The sequence below is a fragment of the Globicephala melas genome, chromosome 18 (genome assembly GCF_963455315.2).
Source record: "Globicephala melas chromosome 18, mGloMel1.2, whole genome shotgun sequence".
Taxonomy (NCBI): domain Eukaryota; kingdom Metazoa; phylum Chordata; class Mammalia; order Artiodactyla; family Delphinidae; genus Globicephala; species Globicephala melas.
In genome coordinates, this window is record NC_083331.1 from 60936075 (window position 1) to 60962558 (window position 26484).

A 26484-nucleotide genomic window follows, 5' to 3' on the forward strand; every position below is an offset into this window, starting at 1 on the left:
CCTGTTTAGTTAGTAATTCTTCATATTAAACTTTCCTTGCTCAAATTACCACACGGTTTCTCTCTCCTGATTGGACCCAGACTGATACAGGATGATACCACTGATATCTTTTCCAGATAATGGAAAAGAATGACTCTCCCAGAGGGTAAGACCAGTGGCCATGAGAGCAGCAGACAAACAAGTTCTTTCTAGAGATTCCAGAGATCAGAATCAGAGCCTAACCAAAGAGTTTACTTTCTTGTCTGGGAAGGAAGACTTCTCAGTTCCTGCCAAACAGGAATATCACAGTGATTACTATGTTTCCCACTTGTCATTTTCAGAATGGTAGTTTTTATTGCAGCTCTTTATCCTGTATCAAGATGTATGGTAGTGCAACTCGTGTATTAGATAATGAACTGCTGGTCCTTGAAGATCCACCTTTAGATCAGCTGGAGAGAAATAAACATCACTAGGCAACCCTAGATTTTGAACTGGGAACAATAACTAGATGCACTTGAAGTTGCATTCCTTGGGGAGGCTCTGTGTTTTCTGCGTGGGAAGATTGGTGCATGTGAATATGTGGGAGCTAGAGGCCGAGGGCAGAAACTTCTGTTTTCCAGGATTCTTTATCCATTTTCCTTTTAATAATATAACTCCTTGAATTTTTGGTGAGTACCCCAGCCAGAGACTCTATACTCGCATTCTCCTTTGTAGGTATGTAAGACTGGGTTCTTGACGATGAAGTATGAAGAGAAGTGATACATGTAACAGTCTTGCTCTTAACACAAGTAAGTGTCTGCTCCCCTCTCTCTTTCCCTTGGTCTTAAGTAAAGACACAGTGCCGGTGAGCCAGTTCTGAAGATGTGGTCAAGCGGAAACTCAAGGGTTTTAAAGAGCCCTACATAGGAAACCTGAGTTCCTGAATGTCCTTATGAAGCAGAATCTCCTGCTTACTTCTGGACTGATATGTGAGAGAAAAATTTAAAAATATTTTGTTGCTTTTGTGAGCTGATGTAGGTCTCTTTGTTGTATCAGCTGAGACTGCTCCCTAACTAACACAATCTTTCTTATATTCCTTTCAAATTAAGTGTATTATTTTCCTTCCATCTGACATGGAACTTTTGCAGTATTTCTTTCCCTTGAGTCTACCCCTCCCATTTTTGCAAAGAAGAGTTTGCAGCAACCTTTGTTTCATCTCATTACTCCTTACTGTCACTGCTTGCAGGCAGAGCCCATGATGTAAATGTAAAATTGTGTTCAGCATAAGTTCCCTGTAGTATGTAATTATAACGCATTCCAAGGTGCACCTAAATAAGAAGAATAAGAAGAATCTGTTTCTCCAACTTAAGATTGCTTTTAGTGTTAATCACACAGCAAGATAGAGACAGAGGCAATAGCTGTAGTAACTAACACTAAATGAGGCAGACCACAATATAAAACATTATCCATTTTCATTGCTGATGATCTGGGGAGGATTCAGATAATTTAGAGGCCCTAGGGGTGGGATGGGAGAATTCTAATTTATTTTGGAGGTGCGCAGAATATTTCATAACAAAGTAGTATTTTTGTTCATTCTCAAAAGCACTAAGTGACTTGGTTCTGTTTTATCCTGAACACAAGATGATGATTAACAAAACATTATCTGTGATTTCTGTTATCAAATCACAAATACTGATCAGGTTTCAGTTATGTAATTTATAACAAGTAAATATATATATGTATACATATACATGTATGAAGATCATTTAATATAATACACTAAAATATGTTTTTAAAGTATGTAAATATTTACATATATATGAAAACTTTAAAACATACACACAGAAACAGTCACTGTTAAAGTGATTTACTATTGATGATCAGTTCTTTCATTGACTAAATTCAAATGTACTTATCTCAAAACTCAAAACTCTTATATGAAGCAGAGCTTCATAAATAAATAAATAAGTAAATAAATACTTTCATTATTTACTTCATGAATAAATAAATCTGTTTTTCTGATTGGATTTTAAACATGCATCACAAGACTCACAGAAGTTTGAATCTAGAAACTTTAAGAGAAAGTATTTTGTGAGTCATTTAGTAAAAATATTCAAATAATTAAAAATAAATGCCTTCATTTTCCAAAATAAATGAATGTAATTGCTAACACTATCTTGATGCTTTTGAAAATATATTGTGAGAAAGTAAAGGGGTATAACTAATTTCAAAACTGAAAATCAAATAGAGGTAAAAAGTTTAGAAATGATGTAGTATTTCCCAAATTTTAATCATTTTGAGCCACTTTCAAAATTTTTGCCATAGCCATATAACACAAAAATAATATTTACCTTATTATTTTATCATATTCAGTCATTTTTACTTAAATATATTTAATTTAAAAAATCAGCATCAGGGTTTTACTTGCCATAAATATTATTCTCAGCACATAATATTATTTTCTAACTACTTAAGTAAAATTATTTTTAGGTGTGCTGTCTAAAGTCATCTCACATGGCCCACATATCACACTTTGGTTAATGTATATAAAATTCTTCTAGTATTCAGGGCATAAGTAAAATACAAAAATCTGCTAGACTTATAATGTCATTGTGGTAAAAGTGTATCCATGCCCTAATCAGCCAGCATAATAATAGGTAATAATAATAATTCCATCACTTGAAGATACTAAAACTGTTGAGCAAACCAATAAAATTTAGAACACATTTTATAGAGAAGTGTGACATAGAACAGCTGGTGTTATTAATAAGGGTAACTTCACTCCCTAACTGAGCTGCTCTGGCTTCGCATTCGCCATAGTTAAAGAGATAAGGGCTGCCAATGAATTGTATCTCTAAAATTAAATATGTTCAGTAGCAATTAGGTTACTAGAAGAAACTTGTTTATGTCCAGCTTTTCAGGAATATTTCATTTGCCCAGAACAATTGAATAACATACTTTACAATTATCTTTGAGGTAAGAAAATAATTGTCAGCACAACCCTGAACAATAGTTTAGGTTTTGGTGATTGTATTTGTGCATATCTGTAAATTGCCAGTTTGCAGGCAAGAACTCTCAAAAATCCAAATTATGTTCATTGGATAATAAAGCAATAAGAAAGATTACAAATTCAGTACACCGTTCTCATTGACTATGACGCATGTTTCTAAAGGGCAGTGCATTTGGATTTGGAGACAGCGTATTTATAACAGGGGTTTTCTATCACCCAATGTGTTGGATTACCATCAGCTTACAAATGTGGTTATGGACCAAAATGCTGGATGGAGTCAAGCTTCAACCCAGTTTAATTCTTGGAGTTTTGCCCAGATCAAATGCGCTTGGTAAGCTGGGACACCATACATGCTTTTGATGGACTACAGCTGAGTAATGAAACTTCAGTACTCCATAAACCCACTCCAGTTGTTCTGAGTACAGTGGGGAGCCCTAGCATGGCCACGTAGAGCAAGGCTGTGCAAATTCGTCCCTCCATGTTCCATCAACCCCATGTTTTCCGAGTGTGCTGAAAGCTAGCTCTCAGGCCACCTTCTTTTCTATTGCTGTATAACAGATTCCCACAAACTTAGCAGTTTATAACAACACCCATTTATTAGCTTCCAGTTGTATAGGTCAGAAGCCTTGCACAGCGCGGCTGGGTTCTGCTCAGGCTAAAATCAGGGTGTCAGCCAGCCATGTTCTCATGTGGAGCTAGGCTTTTCCTAGCTCATTCTTGTTATTGCAGAATACATCTCTTTGGTCTCGTAAAACTGAAGTTTCTGTTTCCTTGCTGGCTGTGGCTCTGAACTTTTAGAGGCTGGTCCCGGTTCCTTACCACGAGTTCCCCTCCATCTCAACAATGGAGAATGACCCTTTGACTTTCTCTAACTTCCTCTTCTGTGAGCAGCCAGAGAAACTTCTCTGCTTTAAAGGGCTCATATGATTAGGTCAGACCCTCCAAGATAATCTCCCCATCTCAAGGTTAATGACCTCATATAACATAACCTAATCTCAGGAGTGAAACACATTCAATTCACAGTCCTGGAGATTGCACAGGGTGTGTACACCAAGGACAGGGAATATAGGGGGACATCTTAGAAAACTGCCCGCCTTTGAGGCTTTTGTCACTTTCACGCTCAGCTTTACAGACTTCTTTGACTTCTGTCTACACCCGAGTCGTTTTTAAAACTTTTTTTTCCAAAAGAAACTCAGAAAAACTCAAATTGTCACTAAGTGAGTCTACATGTAATAAAATATACATGAAAGAAGTGTATTCCTGGGCTTGCAAACATGTTTCAAGGTGACACCAAATAAGTTTAGATACTATTCATCATTTTCATTGCAAATGTAGCTTCAACTAAACCATCACTTTATGGTGAAGCACTTTTGTGACAGTATAGTAGCTGACAATAGGTTATAATAATGACATTGTATTAACTCAATATGATTTCTTTGTAACTCATGTCAAGCCTACTATGTATGCGAAGTAACAGGATTATTTTAATACTAATTTATGATTTTTTTCCTACAGAAAATGTATTTTTTAGGATCTAGGAGATTAGTAGGCAAGAAGTAAAAAATGAAAATAATCATTGGTGATTTTGTCATGTCCACCTATCCTGAAATGCCTTATCCTCCTCTCCACATCTGATTATTAATTAGATTCTTATAGTAGCTAATTCTCAGCCAAAACTTTGATTTATCAAAGTATAGATGAAAAGGTACTTATTAAGAACACAAATGTCTGATTTGGAGGTGCTCACTAAAACACTAAAATGTATTACTAAGCATCAAATGGCTAATCTGAAATCACGGTAAAGACCAATGATAGAAAATAAAATATGCAGTGGTGTAGTATAGCATTAAGAATAATAAAGAGTCAGGGCTTCCCTGGTGGCGCAGTGGTTGAGAGTCCGCCTGCCGATGCAGGGGGCACGGGTTTGTGCCCTGGTCCGGGAAGATCCCACATGCCGCGGAGCGGCTGGGCCCGTGAGCCATGGCCACTGAGCCTGCGCGTCCGGAGCCTATGCTCCGCAACGGGAGAGGCCACAGCAGTGAGAGGCCCGCGTACCGCAAAAGAAAAAAAAAAAAAGAATAATAATGTCAGACACTGGATAAGCTACTTAACTTATCTTGAGTCTCAGGTTTTTCCACTATAAAAGCAGGGTGATCCTCCAACTTTACTGAATTGTGAGAATTGAATGATGTATCAAATATATAGCCTTTAATAAATGTTCAGTAAATACTTCTCTGAAAGGAATAATAAACTTTAAAATGGGAGAGGTCACCATTTAGATAGAGAACACTCCATAGATTTAATTTGACTTGTAAAAATTTGTAGATTCAGCTGCTGCAACAGTCAGAATAACAGTGGCTTAAATGATACTGAAGTACTTTTAATATCTGAAACAAAGAACATGTAATAGTGGAATTGGTTAGATGATAGAATGGTTTAGAGAAGTCAAGTGGATGATGTGTAAACCCAGGGGTGAGCCACAGCAGGGAGTACCATCTCCTTACAGGACAGAAGGAGGATGAAGTGTTCCTGAAACTCAGGGGTTGGGACTATTAAGGAGATCAGCCAGAGATGCCAACCAAGGCAGAGGGAGGAATACCCTACTTTCTTCCTTCTAACAAAAGGCAGGTCACACAGTAGCCCATTGGGTTTGAGAGGAGCAAAAAGGTAGTGAGTGTGTCTGAGGTGATCAGACCCTAGAACAGCATTCTAACTGGTGGGACTAAGAGAAATATACTTGACCAGCACCTCAGATTTTAGGTAATTCAAGACAAGCCTGGATCCTGAAAATACTGTTAGGATTAATTCCCTTAATTGTGTTTTCCCAGAGCTTCAGAACCATCACTAACAAAAAGAGAGCTGTCAAAGATAGAGACATTCCCTAAGCCCCTCCAGGCACGGCTGTAGAGGAGCATAAGATTGGCAGCCTGAGGACCAATGATCAGGACTGTGGGCCTTGGCCTTCCTGGCCACGGGAGATGGTATAAAGCGTCACTATTTGCTGTCTCACTTTTGCTCTTTTTCCAAAGGTGGTGATGCTGCCTGTCTTCATCATTATACTTGGTAGTTTGAGATGGAGAAGAGCACGTTTTTTAAAGGTGAGCACAATAATATGTATCCCAGCCTCCATGCTCTTAGTACGGTGCAATTTTGACATGTCTGTTGAGATGTGGAGAGGGTCTGTGTTTTCTCGCTTTGAATCTGGGAGAGCCTGTGACCATGGGAAAACTGACACTGTGAGTTTTGAGGCTGCCTCCTGGTAGGGGTACAGCTTCTGCCTGGTCTTCTTGAGACACTTGCCCTTGGAACCAAACCAGTATACTTTGAGGAAGGTAATTACCCATGGGAAGAATCCATGTGTCAGTATCCCAGCCACCATCTCAGCTGAAAGTCAGTGTCAACCAAATATGGGTACCTGAGTCCTCAGATGATTCCAGCCATCAGCCTGTAAGCCATTTCAGCTAACTCCAAGAGGGGCAAAGATGGCATTTCCCCACCAAGCCCTTGCTAAACTGCAGAGCAAAATAAACATTATTGTTTTAAGCCGCTACGTTTTGGAGTGGTTTGTGACTCAACAGTAGATAAAACAGAACATAGGGTGATTAAACTTACAATTTAGTCAAATGTTGCCAGATATGATACATCACACTGGACAGGAAAAACGTGCTTCTCAAGAGATCCTGGACATACCATTTTACTTAGTAGCTAGATTTGATTTTGTGTTCTCTGCCTCTGGGGAAGTGTAAGTGCATTTTCAGTTGTAGGTGGGATAATTGTATTTACTCTATTACATAGAGGAAATGTGGGAATTATTTGTGTACGTCTAAAATGATGTTATAAGCGGGACTTTCCTGTTTCCGTTTTGACAAAGGTACCAGTAATCAGTGTCAGGTTAACCGAGAGGAGGACGGATCTCAACTTCATATTGATTTATTCAACGTGGAGTGCTTATAATGAGCCACTTGTTATTCTAAGTGCTGGAGATAGAGCAGTGAACAAAGCAGTTAAAATTGTCTGCCCGCAAGAAGCAGACGTATGCAGAATTAGAAAGGAAATGGCTCTAAAGACCTGTTCCTTAAGGAGTATCAAAAGGGGTCAAGGTAAAGTGGAGTTTGGGTAAGAGACTTTACTGAAGAGTTGTTGGCATGTGTACTGGTCAGGAGAGACCAAGTTATGTTGTGGTTTTGCACAGATGAGCCAGATGTCAGACATGTGTAGGATATCATGGATCTTGTTGTGTATGGGCCAGAAAACCTCAGCAGGAAAAGGAGGAAGATGAACACATACAGGAATAAGAGTGTGGAGAGAATGATAGAAGACCATCTGGAGGTGAAATTCATCTGACCGCCTGGGTCAAGGTCGCTGTGGGAGAGAGAGATCCTGCGTTAAGGAATCTCTGAAGAGAGAAGGGGTGGGGGCCAAGAGCAGAAGGACACTCTCCTCTGTCCCCCCACTACCCTCCACTGCCACTTCCCATGACATGTCTCCAGAGAAAGCAGGTCCCAGTTTAGGATAAAAAGAATGTTTGATACTGAATAAAATTTTAAATTTTGTTTCATAATTTGTACTGGGCATTCTACTTTTTAAATTGAAACTGTGCTTACCACTACCAGTAACTGAAGAACTTTTATTTTCTGTGAGTGACCACAAAAACCATGAATCTGCTCAAGTATTCTTTCGCCATAAGGAAAGATTACCTGAACTGAACAAATTTTGAAACCAAGGTAAGAGACATAACTTAATTGTCACTGTGATCACAATCCTTACATCATGCTTGTTCAACACACCCAGTTTGCCTCTGTGGGGTAATAAGTGTGTTTTTCCTAGGTGGACCGTGAATAGTTCTCCATGTATCCTACTCTGTTACTGGTGAGAGAAGTCCATTTTCCTGTGGGGAATGAGTTACTCCACCTATCTTTAGACATAAAAGTGGACACCTGAGTCAGTCTCAGTGAGAATGTTGGGTAAAAGGTAGCATTTGACCCCAAAGTCCATGAGACTCTACTTTCATAGCTATAGGGGAAGAGCTTCATCTTTCAGTTGGGGTTACTAAGTTGTGGGTGGCCATTTTTTCCCCACAATGTGGAAAAAAAGAAAGATAGTGCAAGCCTGTATCATTTTAATCCCAGATCCATGAAGATTTACCGTGAAAAAAATCTTACTTATACAGGCCAACTAAATTTACATTTTTACTTAAGCTAGTTTGAGTCGTCACTTGCCACAAAAAGAGTTTTGACCAATGTTATAATGTTATTCTTTGACCAAAGAACTATACCTTCCTCTCACTTTTTCACAAATTGAAAGTGAATTTAAAAAATTATCAAATAAATAAGGTATAAAGTAAATTCACGAAGAAGGCTGCTGGTGCTTGGCTTGAATTCAAACTCAACACAGTGGAGTGGTTTTTGATGTGATCCTCTTTGGCAAGTTAGGAATCCTTATGATTGTGCAGAAGACATCTTCAAACGTGGTTTGCAGGGCTTATAGGTGCTTGCAGATTCCCGTTTGGAGTGAAATTTCCTGACCTCTCTTATTATCATTCATAGTCTGAAGAATTTTCTCCAGTGCTGGACCATCCATGAAGGTGTCTGCTTTCAGTATCCCTTTTCCAGAGTGGTAACTTGTGTCTAAAGATAAGCTAAGCGACTTTTCATCAGTATCTACAATGTCACTTCAAGGCCTCCAATCCAAGGATTTACCTTATTCATGTGACTGAAAATATCTGTCAAATGACCCAAAATCCATGATTCAACTCTTCCCCATCAAACTGACCTGGAATTTGGGTTGTTTTTCTCCACCTAACAGTAAAACTCCTGCAAAAGATTTATTTAAATATGTGAAGACTTGTCTTTTGGAAATTGGCACATATATTATATTTCTTGTTACGACAAAACCTCTTGAAAGGTAGTAATTCAAGGCCCCATTTAGCTGTTGACATGCCAACTTGTGATCTAGTGTTCCACTGACATGTGGTACTTCCTTCTTCATTCACCCACAAAACCAGACGAGTTCCAACGCCCTGGGGGCTCATCTGTGCTTGGAGTAGCAGGACATTTCTTCCAGCTGAAATTTTCTTCGGCAAAGTCATGTCTTGAAGATACTGATACCACCAAATGGGTAATTCTTTTTTGATGATATCAGTGGAAACACCATGGACAAAAAACAGGAGCTGATTGCACTGACATTTAATTGTTTCATCCGATGGTAAGCTGAAGGGAAAAATAACAGTAACTTACATGAATTTAAATTTAACTTATGCAAATGTTAGAATTTGTTGTGATGATGCTTAAATACATGCACACAAGTACTTGACTGAATTTGACTAAACCATTTAAATAACATTTAATCTAATAACTGGTCATAAGATGACAATTGTTTTAAACCAGATACTTTGAAAGATAGTATAATTTTTTTCTTTTAGTTTCTATCAGCAGGAATTTTTTTATATTCATGTAAATATAAGAGGATGTCCAATTTGTTTGAGATACAAGGCAAATATGCGTCCAAGATACTAAAATGGTAAACATCATTTTGGAATGGTTGCTAATTGTACTTAGCTAAATATTAAATTGTCAGACTTTCAGAACAAATATTATTCTTGAACATGGGCCATACTTTTGAGTTTATAAATATTAGTGTTCAATCAACAGTTACATCTACAATAGTACATATCTTTACTACTGACTCTAGTAGAGTAAATATCTTTAATTTTTTCTTAATGATTAAATTAGTGTGTTATTCATGTTACTTATATACTACAGCATAATATTTAAGAAAATCAGTTGTCTAACAGCATCAGCATATATGAAGAACTTGGGTGATACATAAATAATGTCTTCTGATCACATTTATCCTTTAGTAATAATAATAATGATAATAATATCTCTTCAGAATCTTTTCTAATTTCGGCTTAAGTGTCATGTTCTCAAATTTACACCAGATCATTACAAAAAATAACTGCCTGAAAACTTGCTTTTGCATTTGTTATATTAAACATTTTGTTAATACATTGTCTTTCCTGAAGCTTAATATACCAGTTGAAACAAGTAGTGAGAAAAGAGAAGGAAAGAAAAGCAAGAAGGAAGAAAGGAAGGAAGGGAGGGAGGGAGGGAGGGAAGAAGAAAGGAAGAAAGACAAGTAAAGAAAGGCTTGGCTTCTTAAGGATGTGGTAGTCTTTTCAGAAAATGAAATGGTGCCTATTTACTTGCCTTTCTCCCCGACTGGGCTGTGAATTCCTTGAGGACAGAAAGTTTATCTTCTCCACTTGTATTTTTCTGGTCTAGCACAGAAGTTTGTATGTGATGGATATTCAAGAATATTCGGTATATAAATGAATGAGCAAGCAATATTTCTCTATTTTTTTTTTTAAATCCTGGCAGAAAACGTTAACACTTTTGCTTTCTCTTCCTCTTTGGGGTGCTGATTTTCTATTTAGACCTACTTGTTATATTTAATGTGGTGGAAAGCGCAGAGTCTCTGAGGCTAGATTGCTTGAGTTCAGATCCTGACCCCATTTGAGGCTGTTTACTCACTATTATTATTGTTTACTTTTTTTTTTTTTTTGCTATTTCTCAACATCCTGTTCCAATCTAGCCAGACTCCTGTCCTCAGTATCCCACAGGCAAATCAAATTACTATTTTTCCATCTTCTTTCATTTTGTTCCCATTTCCTGGAACATCTTTCTCTTTCTTTTCTATTTGTCCAAGTTATATTCAGTCTTCAAAGCCCTCAGTGGTTGCTTCTCTTCAGTGAAAACTTCCCTGTTGCATCAAGACTTCCTTGAACCCCTTGGCACTCACTGCAAAGTCTAACGCCCATGTTTATTCTTAATTTTCATTTCTGTGTCTTTGCGTCAGCCTTGCCTCCCCAACTAGTCTGTAATTTCCATTAAGGTAGAAATCATGTCTCTACCTCTTCTGTGTAACACTAAACAGCCCGGTTCTTTATTCTACCTGGAACATATACTTTCATACTTTGTTTTCCCGTGTGAAATTGTATGGATGATAACATGTTACATGTTACAAAACTTTCACATGTATTCGTTACCCATAAACATCTAGAGTTATTTTTATAAGAATAATTCTAATGTAAAATTACACCATAAACAAAACATTTTAAAATGAGAGGTTTCAAATAGATATATTTAAAACATAATGAATCAGAATAAAATTTTGAGATGGTGTCAAGTTTTACATACGAAATACATTTGAATATAAACTATATCAACAAACTGATAGTTCTAGGAAACTTTCTGAGAGAAGATTTATTTGTCGTAGAATTCAGGTCAGACCTAGAAAACCTCAAATGTTAAATTTCTAAGAAGGTTGATTGAGCCCACAAAGGGAAACAGGAGATTGTACAGTATTCTTAAAGTTGCAGGAAAATCTCTTTAAACATTAACATTATTCAGTTTGCCTAAGGATGTGTATGCCTGGAAATAAAGAGTGTATATGTCTCCAAACACAGTTTTCCCGTCTCTCTCCCCTGTGAAGCCCGGTTCCGTCTTCTTGTGATTCTCTTCTAACGCTGTCACCAGCACAAATATGGCATGGTTCATTCTGAAGTCCTCTGACCACAACAACTGCAAGATTTCTTTCAGATGTCACCAGATCTCTAAAGTTAGCATGAAATAAGATTAGCGCTTGGCAGCAGTTCATATGTAGATGATGGTGGAGAGTTTCAGGGCTCTCTCTGGCCTCAACCATAGATAGGACCCATTGCCTGCCTTTCTCTGTAGAGGATTCCCTAGACCTATGGGGACGTCACTGCTGGACTTGTCAAACACCCAAGAAAGACAGACTGGATGGAATGAATTCTATCATTGGCTCTATTACCTGAGGTGGGGCATTTGAAGGTTTAAGTTTGCTAAGTTGGCGGTTTTGCCTCTGTTTCCAGTCCCAGGCAGAAGACATGGACCTCCTTATTTGTCACGCCACGTAAGCCTGAAAAATTTTCCACCAAACCAGCCAGGGACTCTGGGACTCTGGTGGGAGCCAAGACAGTCCATCAGGCCTCAGCTGCCATATAGTGAGGCCATCTGGTCCTGCGTGAGGCACCCCCAGCATTAGCGGAATCGATAACAGCCATGACTGTCATTAGCAACATCACTGCACAAGAAAAGGCCCTGCAGAGCCATATTCCATAGTTATGGATACATTTTTAAAAATCACGAAAAATTTATAAGCATCTATTTTTAAAAAATGTGTATAATCTGCTTTGTTTTCTGTTACATGAAGGATTTATTGTTGTTATTCTCTAATTTCTACCAATTAAAATTTTCAAACAGTGTAACTATAGAGACTCGTTAATATTTACTTGGAATCTTTTAGTCCATATACAGTTTTCTATATACTTATCAGTATTCTTTTTTCATGAAATAGTCCCTTCTATTTTCCAAATAGAATTTACTGAAATGGGAGCCAATATAAATATTTTCCCTGGATAGACAAAGTACATTAATTTAAAGTAGAAACCATACATACCGCCTATATATTATTTTCAGCATTTTTTTCCTTCACAGAATTGTGTTTCTCACAGATGTTTATGTCTTGTTCTGTGAACGATTGAATTAGCTGGGTATTGCCACTTTTGAACAGTTGGTGGCTCCAATGCTTTGCAACTGTCTTGTTAAGTGCAGCACCAAAATAGGCTAGCTCTCTTTTAAGTGTTCAATGCAGAATCTGAAAACGAAAATGCATTTGAATGAATATGGTGCATTTAACCAGAAACTGAAAGTTATATCAGATATGAATTCAGAAGAAAAGTTTTAAAACTAACATGTGATTCAGACCATGTAATATAGTGTGAATACATGTTAGTACATTCACTAAGTGCACTTAAGGGATCAAAAGTGTTCCACTAGAAATATAATGTAAGCCACATATGTAATTTAAAAATTTTCCCAGTAGCCACATTTTAAAAAGAATAAAAAGAAGTGGGTAAAATTAATATTAATAATATATTAATTTAACCCAATGCATCCAAAATATTATAATTTCAACATGTAATTAATAGAAAAAATTACTAATGAGATACTTTGCATGCTTTTGTTTCCTTCAACATCCAATGTGTATTTTATACTTATAGTATCTCTCAATTTGGACTAGCCACAGTTCAAGTCTTCAATAGCTGCGTGTGGCTAGTGCCTACCCTGATGGTAAGTTTGGGTCTAAAGTAACTAAGGGCAACCCTTCTATTCAGGATAGATGCAATCTATGAAATATTGGATGGAAATTAATTTTTGTAAATGAAATTTTGTAAAGGAAATCTTACTTTTGAACTAATTTTGGTCCTAAGGTTGAAGCTCTTTTCATTTAGAAAATCATCCACGAGAGTTTGCTCTCAATTTTGATAGATAAGAAAGAAATGTGTGGCTTAGCTAGCAGCACGTGAGCTTGTGTTATTGGTATTTTTAGGGATTTGTGTTACTAAAGGATTTTTGGATTTCTTTAGAGCCATTGGTCCCTTAATATCTTAGACAGATTGTAAAATTTCCTCCATGCTTGACTTTGATTTCGGGTTCTTCTCTTCCACATTTCCAGAGTTTAGCTCACCATGCTCTTTCATGTGGCGTTTACAAAGTCTACTCAGACTCAGTTGTGTGTCACCCTTTACAGGCTGCTGTTATCATCTATATTATAAAGAGCATAGCCTTTCGAATTGTGCTAGCTGGGTTTTGAGTCCTGGCCTCACAACTAATTGGTCGTGTGATCTTGGACCAATTATATACTCCTTGTGCTTCAGTTGACATCTAAAAATTGCAGAAAATTATAATGCCTGGCTCACGAGTTGTGAAGATTAAATAAGATATGTTAGTGCTAGATATCTAATACTGTACCCAATAAACAACTTGCATGTGTCTTAGTTCAATGTTTAGATCTTGTAAAACGTACCAGGGTCCTCTCTTATTAATTCTATAATATTTAACAAAATAAAATCACTTGACACTAGGCCTTTATTCTTTATCATAAAGTGAGGAACCTCATTGGAAGGTGTTTCTTATTTACACAGATAACTTAATAAATACAGTCTAGGTCAGTCTTCCTCAGAGTTCAGGATAGGTTCTTTTGAATAGTTCACAAGGAAAGTGGCTGAGGAAGCACAGTGACTGAAGTGTATGGTTCTGGACAGCATTTTGGAAAGTATGGTTTCAAACTAAATACATGATTTTCTCATTTCTCCCTTGTGCTGTCTATTCTTTATTATACAGGATTTATTTCATTGCTAAGGAAGGCAGAAATTTAATTTTTCAAGTGTAAATGGTTTGTACATTTATACAACATGTCAACTAGGTGATTATGGTGTGCTAGGTATTATTGTTACATTGGGATTTAGAGAAAATAAGGCATTAAAAAAGATGGAGAACAGTAAATTCGTTCTGGGCCTTGGTGAATAAACTTGACTTGCTACTTAAACATATAGAAATTGAACATGCTTTTCAAGCTAGTCAAGGATGTTTATTACTTCCTCAATTGTAAATTGAGGCTTTACATCAAAAAAGCTAGAACATCTGGAAAAACAAGTCATCTGTACCATCTGTTATAGTCTAATTCAGGAATAATGATCCAGGGAGGAAAAGGAAACAAAAACCAGTAAGCTGGTAACAATTCCAAAAACAACTACTAGAAAAATATTTGTGTAATGATTAGTATCTTGGATTTTTCGATTGATGAGCATTTACCATCGGTGGCCACAACGGTTAGATCTATTTCTGGACAGTAACAATCTGGGATAAGTCAGGAACTGGAAACTTACTATGAAGGGTACCATGTAGAATAACTTAAGATGAAATTGTACAGTAAGAATATGTTGTATTACGTTTTAGTTCTTCATCCTTTAAATATTCATGAATAGATTATATTTCTACATTCAACAAATATTTATTCTATGCTTGCAATCTGTAGGCACCTGAGATCGTTTAAGTAACTTCATTTCCTTATTATATGTTAGGCTCTCTTTTGTATTTAACTACCATGTTTTTTGGGTTTTTTTAAAATAAATTTATTTATTTTATTTATTTATTTTTGGCTATGTTGGGTCTTCGTTGCTGGGCATGGGCTTTCTCTAGTTGCAGTGAGCGGGGGCTACTCTCCGTTGCGGTGTGTGGGCTTCTCATTGCGGTGGCTTCTCTTGTTGTGGAGCATGGGCTCTAGGCACGTGGGCTTCAGTAGTTGTGGCATGTGGGCTCAGTAGTTGTGGCTCACGGGCTCAGTAGTTGTGGCTCGCAGGCTCTAGAGCACAGGCTCAGTAGTTGTGGTGCACAGGTTTAGTTGCTCCGCAGCATGTGGGATCTTCCCGGACCAGGGCTCGAACCCGTGTCCCCTGCATTGGCAGGCAGATTCTTAACCACTGCGCCACCAAGGAAGCCCACTACCATGGTTTTTGAATGCACCGACTTTCACACTGGAACTCACATAGGTCTTTGCAGAATAGGTGAGCTATGGGAAGTTGAAGCTTGGATTGGACTGACAGTAGTAAGACTGACGAAGAGTAAATCCCAGAGAATTTCTGAATGGAGAATTGATAATACAATGATTGACCATATATGAATGTTAAAAGAGAAAGGAATACCCATGACATAATACAATAATATGATAGCAATTCAGTCTGAAATGTTGTGATGAAAGTGATGAAACTAAAGCACTTGGATAAGATGTTTTTTTCTTAGTGATGAGAGCATTATTATTTGGAGAGTAGAAGTCTGATGAATGCAGCTCTTGAAGAGGTTTCTAGGGAAGTGAAGCAGGCAGGCAGCTGAGGACGAACAGACATATTGTAAGCAGAAAGCAGAGCCAAGACATTGTCTGATGGCAAACATTTTGTTATGAACCATAAATAGTTGGCTATGGAGCTCCGCGAAACAGAACTCCGTAGCCTGCCAGGGCAGAAAAACTTCTGTGAGCACATTAAAAGTTTATTTGTTCCATGTTTTCTGCTTCTAATTAAAATTTCCTAGTAAGAAAAAAAAGTTTTAGCTTTAACTGTAAATGTATAGATGTTTGTACCGTGCAGACTCTGTTTTTATTTTAAGTCTTACAGATTAGCCAGAAAGGTAAATAAGAATAAAACTATTAAACTGATTTTTCTTTGATGAAATTTAAAAATTATTAGATATAATATTTTGTTCAAGGTATCAGTAATTGTTGTGAAAATCAGAAATGTAACATAAAGGAAGCCCTATAGTTCAGTGGCCGAGGGTGATTCTTTTTCCCCACAGGCTTCAGTGAAAATTAGCCAAAACCAAAAAATAATCTCAGCTTTTCAGAATTCTACTTCTGTTTTACTTAATTTCTTTATGTGTGTGTATGTGTGCATGTGTGTGCATATGTGTCGTGTAAGTATCTGTGTGTTTTCCTCTTAAATGATTCCTTGATTAGAGCAGATCAAGTTTCCAATGCATGTTACTGGGTCTTAAAACAAAATATTCATTTTGAAACTTTCTGATTATCTGAGAACAAATACTAATATTCTAAGCTAACCACATTCGTCTTCTGCTAATTGCTTTGAGGCTACAAAAATGAACTCTTCATTGATTCTGTACACAAGAGCTTCACTTTAGTGGAGGTGATAAAGGAAGACATACGAACAATCATATGCAATAACGAGGTGATAAATGCCACGGAAGAGGAACAAATGAAATAATATGAGAATGGAGGAGGGGCTCATGGCTTCATATAAGACAAACTGGTTTCATGAACAATGAGTATAATTTGAGACATGTGTTGGGACTGGGAATGAAGGTCGGGGAACCAATAGCTTAGTCAAAGGCACAAAGCTGGGAAAAGAAGCGATGCAGTTTGGCTTGAATTAAGTATAAAAGGAAACAGTGGAAAACAACTCTGAAGAGGTAGGTTGGGGTTCAGCTCAAAAAGGACCTGGAATGGCACGCTATGTAATGGACAGTGGTGTGTCATTAAGGCTTTTAATGAGCAGAGTGACAGTGCTAGGGCAATGGTTAAGAGCACAGGCAGATCAGAGACCTGTGTTCCAGATCCACTTCTGCCGCTCGCTGGCGTTGTGACCTCCTCAAGCTACTTAATCTCTCTGAGCCTTGATTTCTTTCATGTGTGTAATAGGAACTATAATTGTACCTACAGGCTATAACATGCATTAATGAAAAAATGAACGTTAAACACTTACCACAGACCCTGGCACATAATAAGTGGTTAAAAAAAGGCTACTGCTAATATCAGTAATGCTAATAAATATAATAAGATAGCCTTGGCTTTTGCATTATGTGAAGCTGTTTTAAATCCTGAGTTACCCAAATCATGAGACAAAACCACTCGCCACCTTTCTATTGCAGAGCTAGGCTTATTTTCTATGCTATTACTGAGATTATCTATCTTGTTTTAATCTGTAGATATTTTAGTCTGTCTTTATGTGTTTGTAGAATACGGAGCCTCAAAAGTTAATTATGTATGATTTTTTTTCAAATCTACATAAATAGACTGTGTCAATTCATTTGAGCATTAAATGTTTCTGCTTGTTGTTTCTCAAGAGCCCCTGTTTAAACCCAATAATATTTTTAAAAATTTATAGAATTTCATAGCTGGAAGAGATATAACAGGCCATTTAGCTCAGTCCCTCTAGAGAAATTGGAGACTCTGAGAGGTTTGGTGACTGGCATAAGGTAACAGAATGTTAAAGATGGAGGGAAATTTTGACTAGACCCAGGGGCTGATGAAGAGGAAGTAATTTGCCTTTTTTTTTTTTTTTAAGTAATGTGATTAAAAGTGACTTTCTTTTTAAGAAACAACAAAAAATACTGCAAAGAAACTTAATGAGGATTCACTGGTCAAGTAATAATAAAGTAACAGGGACAACATTGTATTTTACTTACAGATTATCCAAATTAGCATACAAACAGCACAAACATGTCAGTAACGTATTCTTTGGAACACTCTATGACATAAATCACAGCAAGATCCTTTTTGACCCACCTCCTAGAGAAATGGAAATAAAAACAAAAATAAACAAATGGGACCTAATGAAACTTCAAAGCTTTTGCACAGCAAAGGAAACCATCAACAAGACCAAAAGACAACCCTCAGAATGGGAGAAGATATTTGCAAATGAAGCAACTGACAAAGGATTAATTTCCTCTGGAGCTTTTTAGATAGTTATTGAGATTTACTGCTTATCTTTTCACTCTTGGCTGTTTACAGACACGTGGTTTTGTCTCCTCTCTGCGCCTCTCGGACTCCCCATTGGACAAGTTACCGGAGAGAAGGGGAGTGCTGAGGCCCTGTAGGCAGGAGCAGAGGAAGCCACAAGGGAGAAGGGCAGAGACAGGAGCTGAGCACCTTTTGAGTAACTTGAAGAGCCTGGTGTGCTTCCACTTCGCTGCTTAAACCCATTGCTTCAGGCTCCTCAATTTGCACTCAGGCACAGTAATTAATTTGGATATAAAGATTCATATTTAAAAATTTACTGAGCTGCAAAATGAACAGTCATAAAGTCCTATCAAATATCTGAAAATCTCAAAAAAAAAAAAGAAAACCAATCTGAAAATCTCTTGTTATAGGAATGTTAGTCAAGCATTTCCTTTTAGAGCTCTTTGCTTCCACTCATCTTTTAATTTACTTCCTTTCCTTCCTCTAATGTGGGGGAATGTAGATTCCTTTTTGAGGCCAGTATGGAATTTTATCTGTTTAAAATGCTTATTTTCAGATTTCAACTATAAATTTGGAAAAGTCTGATTCTATAAAAAAGAAAGTAATAAACCAGAAATAACCAGGTAGTGTATTTTTATCATCCTGTTTTCTATGCAGTTTTTACCGCAGCTGCAAACATGTTCTATCTACGTCTCAATCCTAGTTTTCTCATCCGATATTCCTCAAGTTATTTGAAACTTTTAAAGTAAAATTTTTATTGACAACATTATATGCTATCGTACTGATGTGATATATGGATTCTTTTTTATTAGTGCGCTGAGTGGATGAGCATAAGAGCATGAATCTCTGCTTGCTAAACCCAATGAGTCTCAACGTAGATACATAGATAACCCCTTAGATACAATGACTTATCATAAGGAGATATTTGTACTTTATTTTAAAGTTTCTATTTGATTAAAGTGCATTTTGAAACATTAGAAGGACACGTGTTAAGCAATTGCACAAGACAAACAGCTTGCTTCTTGAACCTTCTGCTCAGGGTAGCCATTGTAGCCTTTCTTTGCACGCTGGTGAGGGCAGCCATAACACTTTACGGTCCTTATTTGTTTATGTGCTTGTCTATCCTTCTGAACTGTGAATTTTTTGAAGGAAGAGACGGCATGTGATTCAGCTCTGCATCTCTAGTTCTGTACTTGGAACAGAGCCTGGCCTGTAGGGGCTTTGATGTTAGAATGAATCAATGAAATGATTCAGGGCACACTGATGTTGATAAAGGACTCAGCGGGGTTGGTCTAAATGAGTGGTTTAGGTAATGCTTTTTGGATTCTGAGGGAACATTCATTGTGTTAAATGTGTGGACAGGGTGGTATTGGAGACCTAGTATGATGGCTTCGCCAGTTTTTCTCTAGGTAACACATCTGAAGTGACAATAAGGAACAGAGAATGCAGGGAATGTGCTTTGAATTCTGAAATATATAAACTTTTGTTTTCTTCTGAGAGAGGCATAAGCTAATTAGTGAAAGCCAAGGCACAGTTAAAAAGCATAGGTTGCTTTATGATTGTAGAGAAATTTTCTTAAAATGTTGTTTGTGATTATTTACATTTATTTGGATTTAAAAAGATAAAGCAGGCTGATAGAACCTGTGTATTGTAGCTCTCTCTCTGCAGAATATTTATGTTTTCCCCTTCATGAAGAGCAATAGATATCATTCTATGTTTAGTTTCCATGGTTAATATGCTATGGACCAAGTAATCAATATTTTGTTTTGCATAGTACATGTTATGCTCAATAGATATTTGTCAGTCAATGAAATGACTTGTATTTGAAAATAAGTAATGAATACTGGTATGATTTTAGTTTTAAAATTATACTTTTATAAACATAATAATTATTTTCCTAAATTACTAGTCAAATTTTATTGCATTAAGACTAATTCAATAGCTGTTAGACCAGTAGATGATATGACTTAAAATTGGTAGTTGAAGTCTAGATATCTACCCTCAAATTTCTGAAGAGCAAATATCAGACATGTTATCATTATTAAATTATCATCGGTCAGCCTTCTTAATTGTACTAGAGTGGAATGAGTAGGAATATGAGCAACCACTCGCATTAGTTTACTTTCTAATGAGGGAGTGGACATCTAAGTCTCCTACAGAAATTGATGAGCCTTTTAGGGTGCCGCTCCAAGCCTTTCTTTCAGGCACTGAGTCAACACACACTTACCAAGTTCCTAGATCTTCTGAGCAATGTGGGGCAGCTTAAGATTTTCTTAGGGAAACAAAGCATAACCGCATAATAACTTAAATACTGATATATAATCGAGCAACAAATAATGATTTGCACAATCATGTAGGAAACTTGAGTTGAGCTTTCAAAGAAAGAAAGAAAGAGAGGAAGAAGGAAGTAATTCTAGGTTTATCTGATGCTTACAAGTAGAAATGAACAAGGTATATTGGGGAGAGTGGTAAATCATGGATTTCTCTCCCGCTGGAAAAAACAATTGGCTCATGTAGGAAGGAGAGCGGATTTACAGCAAAATAAAGTGTTTTCACTAAGTCTAAATACTGAGCTTGCATAAGTGTTTTATGAGAATAACTCTGGATCCCAAACCAAGAATCTATTTTTGGATAAGGCCCAGGAATCTGCATTCTAACACACTAGGTTGATATGATGCAGCTATTCCCCCAACTATATTTGAAGAAACACAGGGTTAGATGGTGGAGTCTGCTTAGCCATCAATTAATAATCAATTCAATAATATTTCAGTTTTTTGAATAGAGTACAGGCCTGATACAAACTGACCTGGGCCCAGGAGGATGATTTAGAGCAGGAAGAGATTTTTAAGTGATGAACTCTCTCTGGAAACTAATGCAATCAACTGCTAACTTAATGAGAAAGAGTGAGGTAGTTGGAATGAAAAAGATGAATATGGGAGAAAGGTGGGTACATTGCCAAGTCTTGTCATTTATATTACATAGAGACATTAGAGGAGAGAGCAGATACAATACACTCTGGTTTAGCAAGGATGATTTTATTAATAAAAAGAACAGACTGCGGGGTCTTGTGTTTGTGAAATTATCCTAGGACTGCCATAACCAGTTACCACAACTGCCACAAACTCCGTGGCTTCACACAGCAGAATATCGTTCTCGCATAGTTCAAAGGTCCAGAAGTGTGAAATCAGGGTGTCAGCAGGTCTGGTTTCTTCTGGAGGCTCTAAGGAAGGAACAATCCCATGTCTCTCTTCTGGCTTCAGGTGGTTGTAGCATCCTTGGCATTCCTGGGGTTGTAGCTGCATCACTCCGGTCTCTACCTCCCTCTTCACATCTCCTTTTTCTCTGTCTCTGTGTTCTTTCATCTTCTTATAAGGGCAGCAGTCACTGGATTTTGGGCTCATGCTAAATCTAGGATAATTTCGTCTCCAAATCCTTGATTAATTACGACTGCAAAGGCCTATTTCCAAATAAAGTCACATTCTGAGGTTCTGGGTGGACATGAATTTTTTGAGGGGAACACTGTTCAACCCAGTACATCCTTCTAGAAATAGGTAGGAAAAGAAGAACAAGTCTTAAGTTCTAAGCCTTGGGATATACTAACCATGAGGAGGCAGGAGAGAGGGAGGGAAACAGGCAGAAGAGAATGTTGGAGAGCTAGGAGCCCTTGGACAGCACTGCCAAGAAAGCTGAAGAGCTTTAAGAGAATGACTTTAAGAGAATGTTTAGCAACCTCAGGTTCAGCTGATTACGCAAAAATGGGCCACGAGGTTTTTGGACTAATGTGATTTATTAACATCAGGAGAACAGTTACAAGATCATTTGAGGATATGGGCAGAAAAAGAAGAGTGAGGGAAAACTAGGATGATATATAGGAACTGCAGTAGATCAAATGGAGTTTTTTTTCCTCCCAAGAAAGGGAAGAATACAATACTCCTTCAGGAGCAGAAAGTTGGCAATCATGTAGAATCTCCACAGACACAACCAGAGGGAGGATTGTTGTCTCTTCTCACAAAATCTGGATTAAGAAGAGAATTCAAAAGTGGTCAGAGCAAGGGATTTCTCCTTTCTGCCTGAGAGCATGAACTGCTTGTACCTTTTCATATGCAAATCTAAAGAATTAGACTGAATGCTAATTAAATTGCAAAGACATTTGTAAAGTGATATCACATCTAGGGGTAGTTAATAAGGCCTGTTCCTGGACCTTATTTATAAATAGCAAAGATTAAACCTATGATAAAAGGAGTTTTTAGATGGAACAATTAAAGATCAATTATGACAATGGTGCACTGCCGTGAAAGCCTCTGGAAGAACTTGCCTACTCGTTAATCAAAGATAATTATCAATTATGAGGCTTTATCATTAGTAGAGCGTCTACACTTTGCATCTTAAAAAGCTAATGATAATTAGTCTCCAGTTTTTGCTGTAAGTGCTCATTATGTTCTGAGAGGAGTATTTTTTTTAAAATGACTTTTAGCTCATGACCTTGGGCAACTTAGACTCTCCTGTCCCGACACTGAGCTGAGATAAATCTCCTTGTTGCCATTACCCCCCATCACCCCAAATAATTTGACAGGTGTGTAAATGCTAAATAATATGAAGAAATTGTACTATGAATATGAGACGGGCAAAAGATTTTAGTTTTGAACAGTTGTTGGGTTCAGAGGAGCGGGTTTATTGTCCTAATTACATCCGGGATGTAACTAACAGATCAGGAACTAATGACCGGTATTCTTCCAATGGAGAGGAATCATAATGTCTATTTATTGAGTGCTTATATGAACCAAGAATCGAACAAAACACTTCACATATGTTATCTCAGTTAACCCTGTCAATAACATAACTGGTATTCTTTTTCCCCCTCATTTTACGTAATAAGGAAAGAGTGTCAGAGTGGTTTAACAACTTGACCAAAATGACACAGATAATGAATAATCATTCTGGAGAATATTTAATGTGTAGTATTAATATTCATCTTATCTGAAGATATGAATATTTAAGATATTGTAATATCAGAAGCTGCAGGAAAACAACTAGAAAAACAATTCTTTACCTTGACTAAATAATTAATTTGGTAGTAACATTAAATGTTTAAGACATTGACCTCACATTTTTATCATAGGAAAGGAAATGAAAAGAAATGAAACGGACATCAGAGATTTATTGAAAGTCAGATACTTGGTGATGCAATGACCCATACATAATTTTAGTCCGGAAGTTAAAACCTGGTTTCAAAAGTGTTTATTGATACTATTCTCTCAGATAGTGATAGTGTCTACTTTGAAGGTTAAAATGTAGCAGTTAAGTGGAAATTAAAAAACTGACTGCTGCTTAAAAAATAATCACACATCATCAAAAAATCTGCAAACAATAAATGCTGGAGAGGATGTGGAGAAAAGGGAACTCTCTTGCACTGTTGGTGGGAATGTAAATTGGTACAGCCACTATGGAGAACAGTATGGAGGTTCCTTAAACAACTACAAATAGAACTACCATATGCCCCAGCAATCCCACTACTTGGCATATACCCTGAGAAAACCATAATTCAAAAAGAGTCATGTACCACAGTGTTCATTGCAGCTCTATTTACAATAGCCAGGACATGGAAGCAACCTAAGTGTCCATTGACAGGTGAATGGATAAAGAAGATGTGGCACATATATACAATGGAATATCACTCAGCTAGAAAAAGAAATGAAATTGAGTTATTTGTAGTGAGGTGGATGGACCTAGAGTCTGTCATACAGAGTGAAGTAAGCCAGAAAGAGAAAAACAAATACCATATGCTAACACATATATATGGAATCTAAAAAAAAAAAAAAAAAAGGTTCTGAAGAACCTAGGGGCAGGACAGAAATAAAGATGCAGACATAGAGAATGGACTTGAGGACACGGGGAGGGGGGGAGGGGGAAGGGTAAGCTGGGATGAAGTGAGAGAGTGGCATGGACATATATACACTACCAAATGTAAAATAGCTAGTGGGAAGCAGCCGCATAGCACAGGGAGATCAGCTCAGTGCTTTGTGACCACCTAGAGGGGTGGGATAGGGAGGGTGGGAGGGAGACACAAGAGGGAGGAGACATGGGGATATATGTATATGTATGGCTGATTCACTTTGTTATAAAGCAGAAACTAACACACCATTGTAAAGCAATTATACTCCAATAAAGATGTTAAAAAATAATCACAGAAATCTAATAAAGATAATACAGGGCACATGAGAACATCAAACTCATGGGGGCCAAATTCATTCAGTAAAGTTATGGATGGACACAAAATGCAGTCAGTCACTCACTGCTCAGAGTGTAAAGGTGGATATGGCAGGCTCACTAGATCTCACAAGGCTTATAGTCTGGCAGATAAACTTCTGCGACCCTTTAGTTCTCACATTAAACAACCAGCAACAAACAGGTATAAAGATTTTTTTTTTTGCCTAGTTTAATTTCTGAAAAACATTTAAGAAGGAATATTATATATTCCAGATAGATAACAACTGAATTTATTTGTTAATGCAATTGTCTTTCCTTAAAATATTGGCATAATTAATGATGAAACTGAATTTTAAATGTGGATTTTACTCTGTAAATCAAAAATAGTTGGGTTCATATTAGTTGGTGCAAAGTCTCCATTTGCAAATGAGAGAAATTTGTACTGTATTCATTTCCATTATAATGTACTGTAATTTACACATGTAATGTATGTCACAACTGAAAAACACCGTTTTTATGTTCTTATATATGGACTAGAAGAAAATTATTTGAAGAAATTTAGTTTCATAAACTCATTGGGTTTTCCTGGGTTCCTTTCTTAAGTGTCATTTTTAATGCTTTCATTCTCATTTAGAACAACTAATGTTTTTATTTCTCAGTGAGTTCTCTGAAAGAAGTCAAATGTCTTTCATTCAACACAAAAGATGTAAAATTAAATACAGTATGAAATACTTTTGAAACCTCCACACAGGAACAGTGTATTTATCTAATGCTTTTTGAGAAATAGTTACATTGTCTTTGCCTTGAAGCATAATTACTGTGAGATAATGACATAAGTGCATCTAAAATATTTCAAAATCATTGATAAATGTGTACTGGTGATTAGAAGATGAGGTTTTTCCATTTGGAAATATACATTAGCAATAGATATATCTCTTTAGAAAGCGTTGGCGTGAAAATGTGTTTGCTGATCAAAGTTTCCCGCTGCCTTCCATGAACATTTCATCTTGGTATCTGGTTTTGAGTATTTCATGGAATGTTGTAATTTGCTATGAGTTCTCTCCCGCAGGCAGCTTTTTCTCAACAGTTGCTCTCTTGACCCTGAGGAGACATCAGGAGAAGATCCCTCAATTTCCTTCTGATTACTTGGTGGCAGAACTTCGTTGCTAGAGTCAGCTGGGGCTGACCTCCAATTTAGCTCCCTTTAACCGGGCAGCGTTTGGGAGAGAGAGAAGGTGGGGCAAGGCAAAAGTCAGGATTTTTTAGCGAAATAGCTAAGTGGAAGCCTTTGTATTGCTTCCTATTTACCTCATTGATGAAGGAAGGATCCCCCTTCCTAATTAATAAGAGATGGCCAGACACATGATGGGCAGATGAGACTCACAGCAGTTTATGGGTCACACACACTCAGTCCAGGGGAGGAAGATACCACATGCCATGCAGGGCCACGTGTGGGTTCCACTTGAGAGCAGAGTGAGCCAGAGGGCTGTGAGAGGCAGGCTTTGTAGTGACAAGAGTGTTAGGTGACCGGTTCCCATGGAGGATGTGATTGACTTGTAGGATAATTTCGAGGGTATGGCAGAGAAGAGAAACCGGTTAGGTGGATAAGGTGGGATGGAGCTGGTCTGGCTGATAGGGGAGCTGGCCAGGGAGGGATCCTTTACTGCTGGGTTGGGGGGCTTATCTGGCTAGTGCAGAACACACCAGTAGGCCTTTGGGATCCCACGAGGGTCAAAGAGGTCAAGGCCGCTCCTGGAATTTTAGTTCTTACACTATAGTCCTCCTGACTGAAGGGTTAAGTAGGACCTCAGGCGGCTGCCGGGAAGGTAGAGTTGGGCCAGGGTTAGAGTCGCTGCAGGTCTCTGGACCACTACAGAGATGAGGTCCAGCTGGCTGTCCCCAAGGAAGAGCACCGACCACCAGGATCTTTACCCATATATGATATGGGTTGAGTCCAGGGGCCACAAGGCAGGTGTCTGGTTTGTCAGAGCAGGAGAGGTGGTGGCCACGGGAGTGCAGAAGTCAGTATGCCTGGCTTACATCTGGGCTCTTATCTGTGCTTCTGGAAGGCTGTTTAATCTCTTTGTACCTCTGTTTCCTCATGAGTATAATAGTGACTGTCTCATGGGGTGGTTGAAACGTTAAATGAGAATACCTGTAAGCACTTAGTAAATATTAGCTATTAATTTTGA

At 37.6% G+C, this 26484-nt stretch overlaps 1 protein-coding gene across 1 annotated transcript in view; it reads left to right on the forward strand.

Annotated features, from left to right (window-relative positions):
- Positions 1-8997: 8997 nt before the first annotated feature.
- The window catches only part of GPC5 (glypican 5), a 1392911-nt gene continuing 1375424 nt past the window's right edge, over positions 8998-26484 (forward strand). Inside the window, exon 1 of the mRNA XM_060288187.1 lies at positions 8998-9172. The gene's annotated coding sequence lies outside the window, so the exon portion shown is untranslated. The remainder of the gene's footprint in view (positions 9173-26484) is intronic.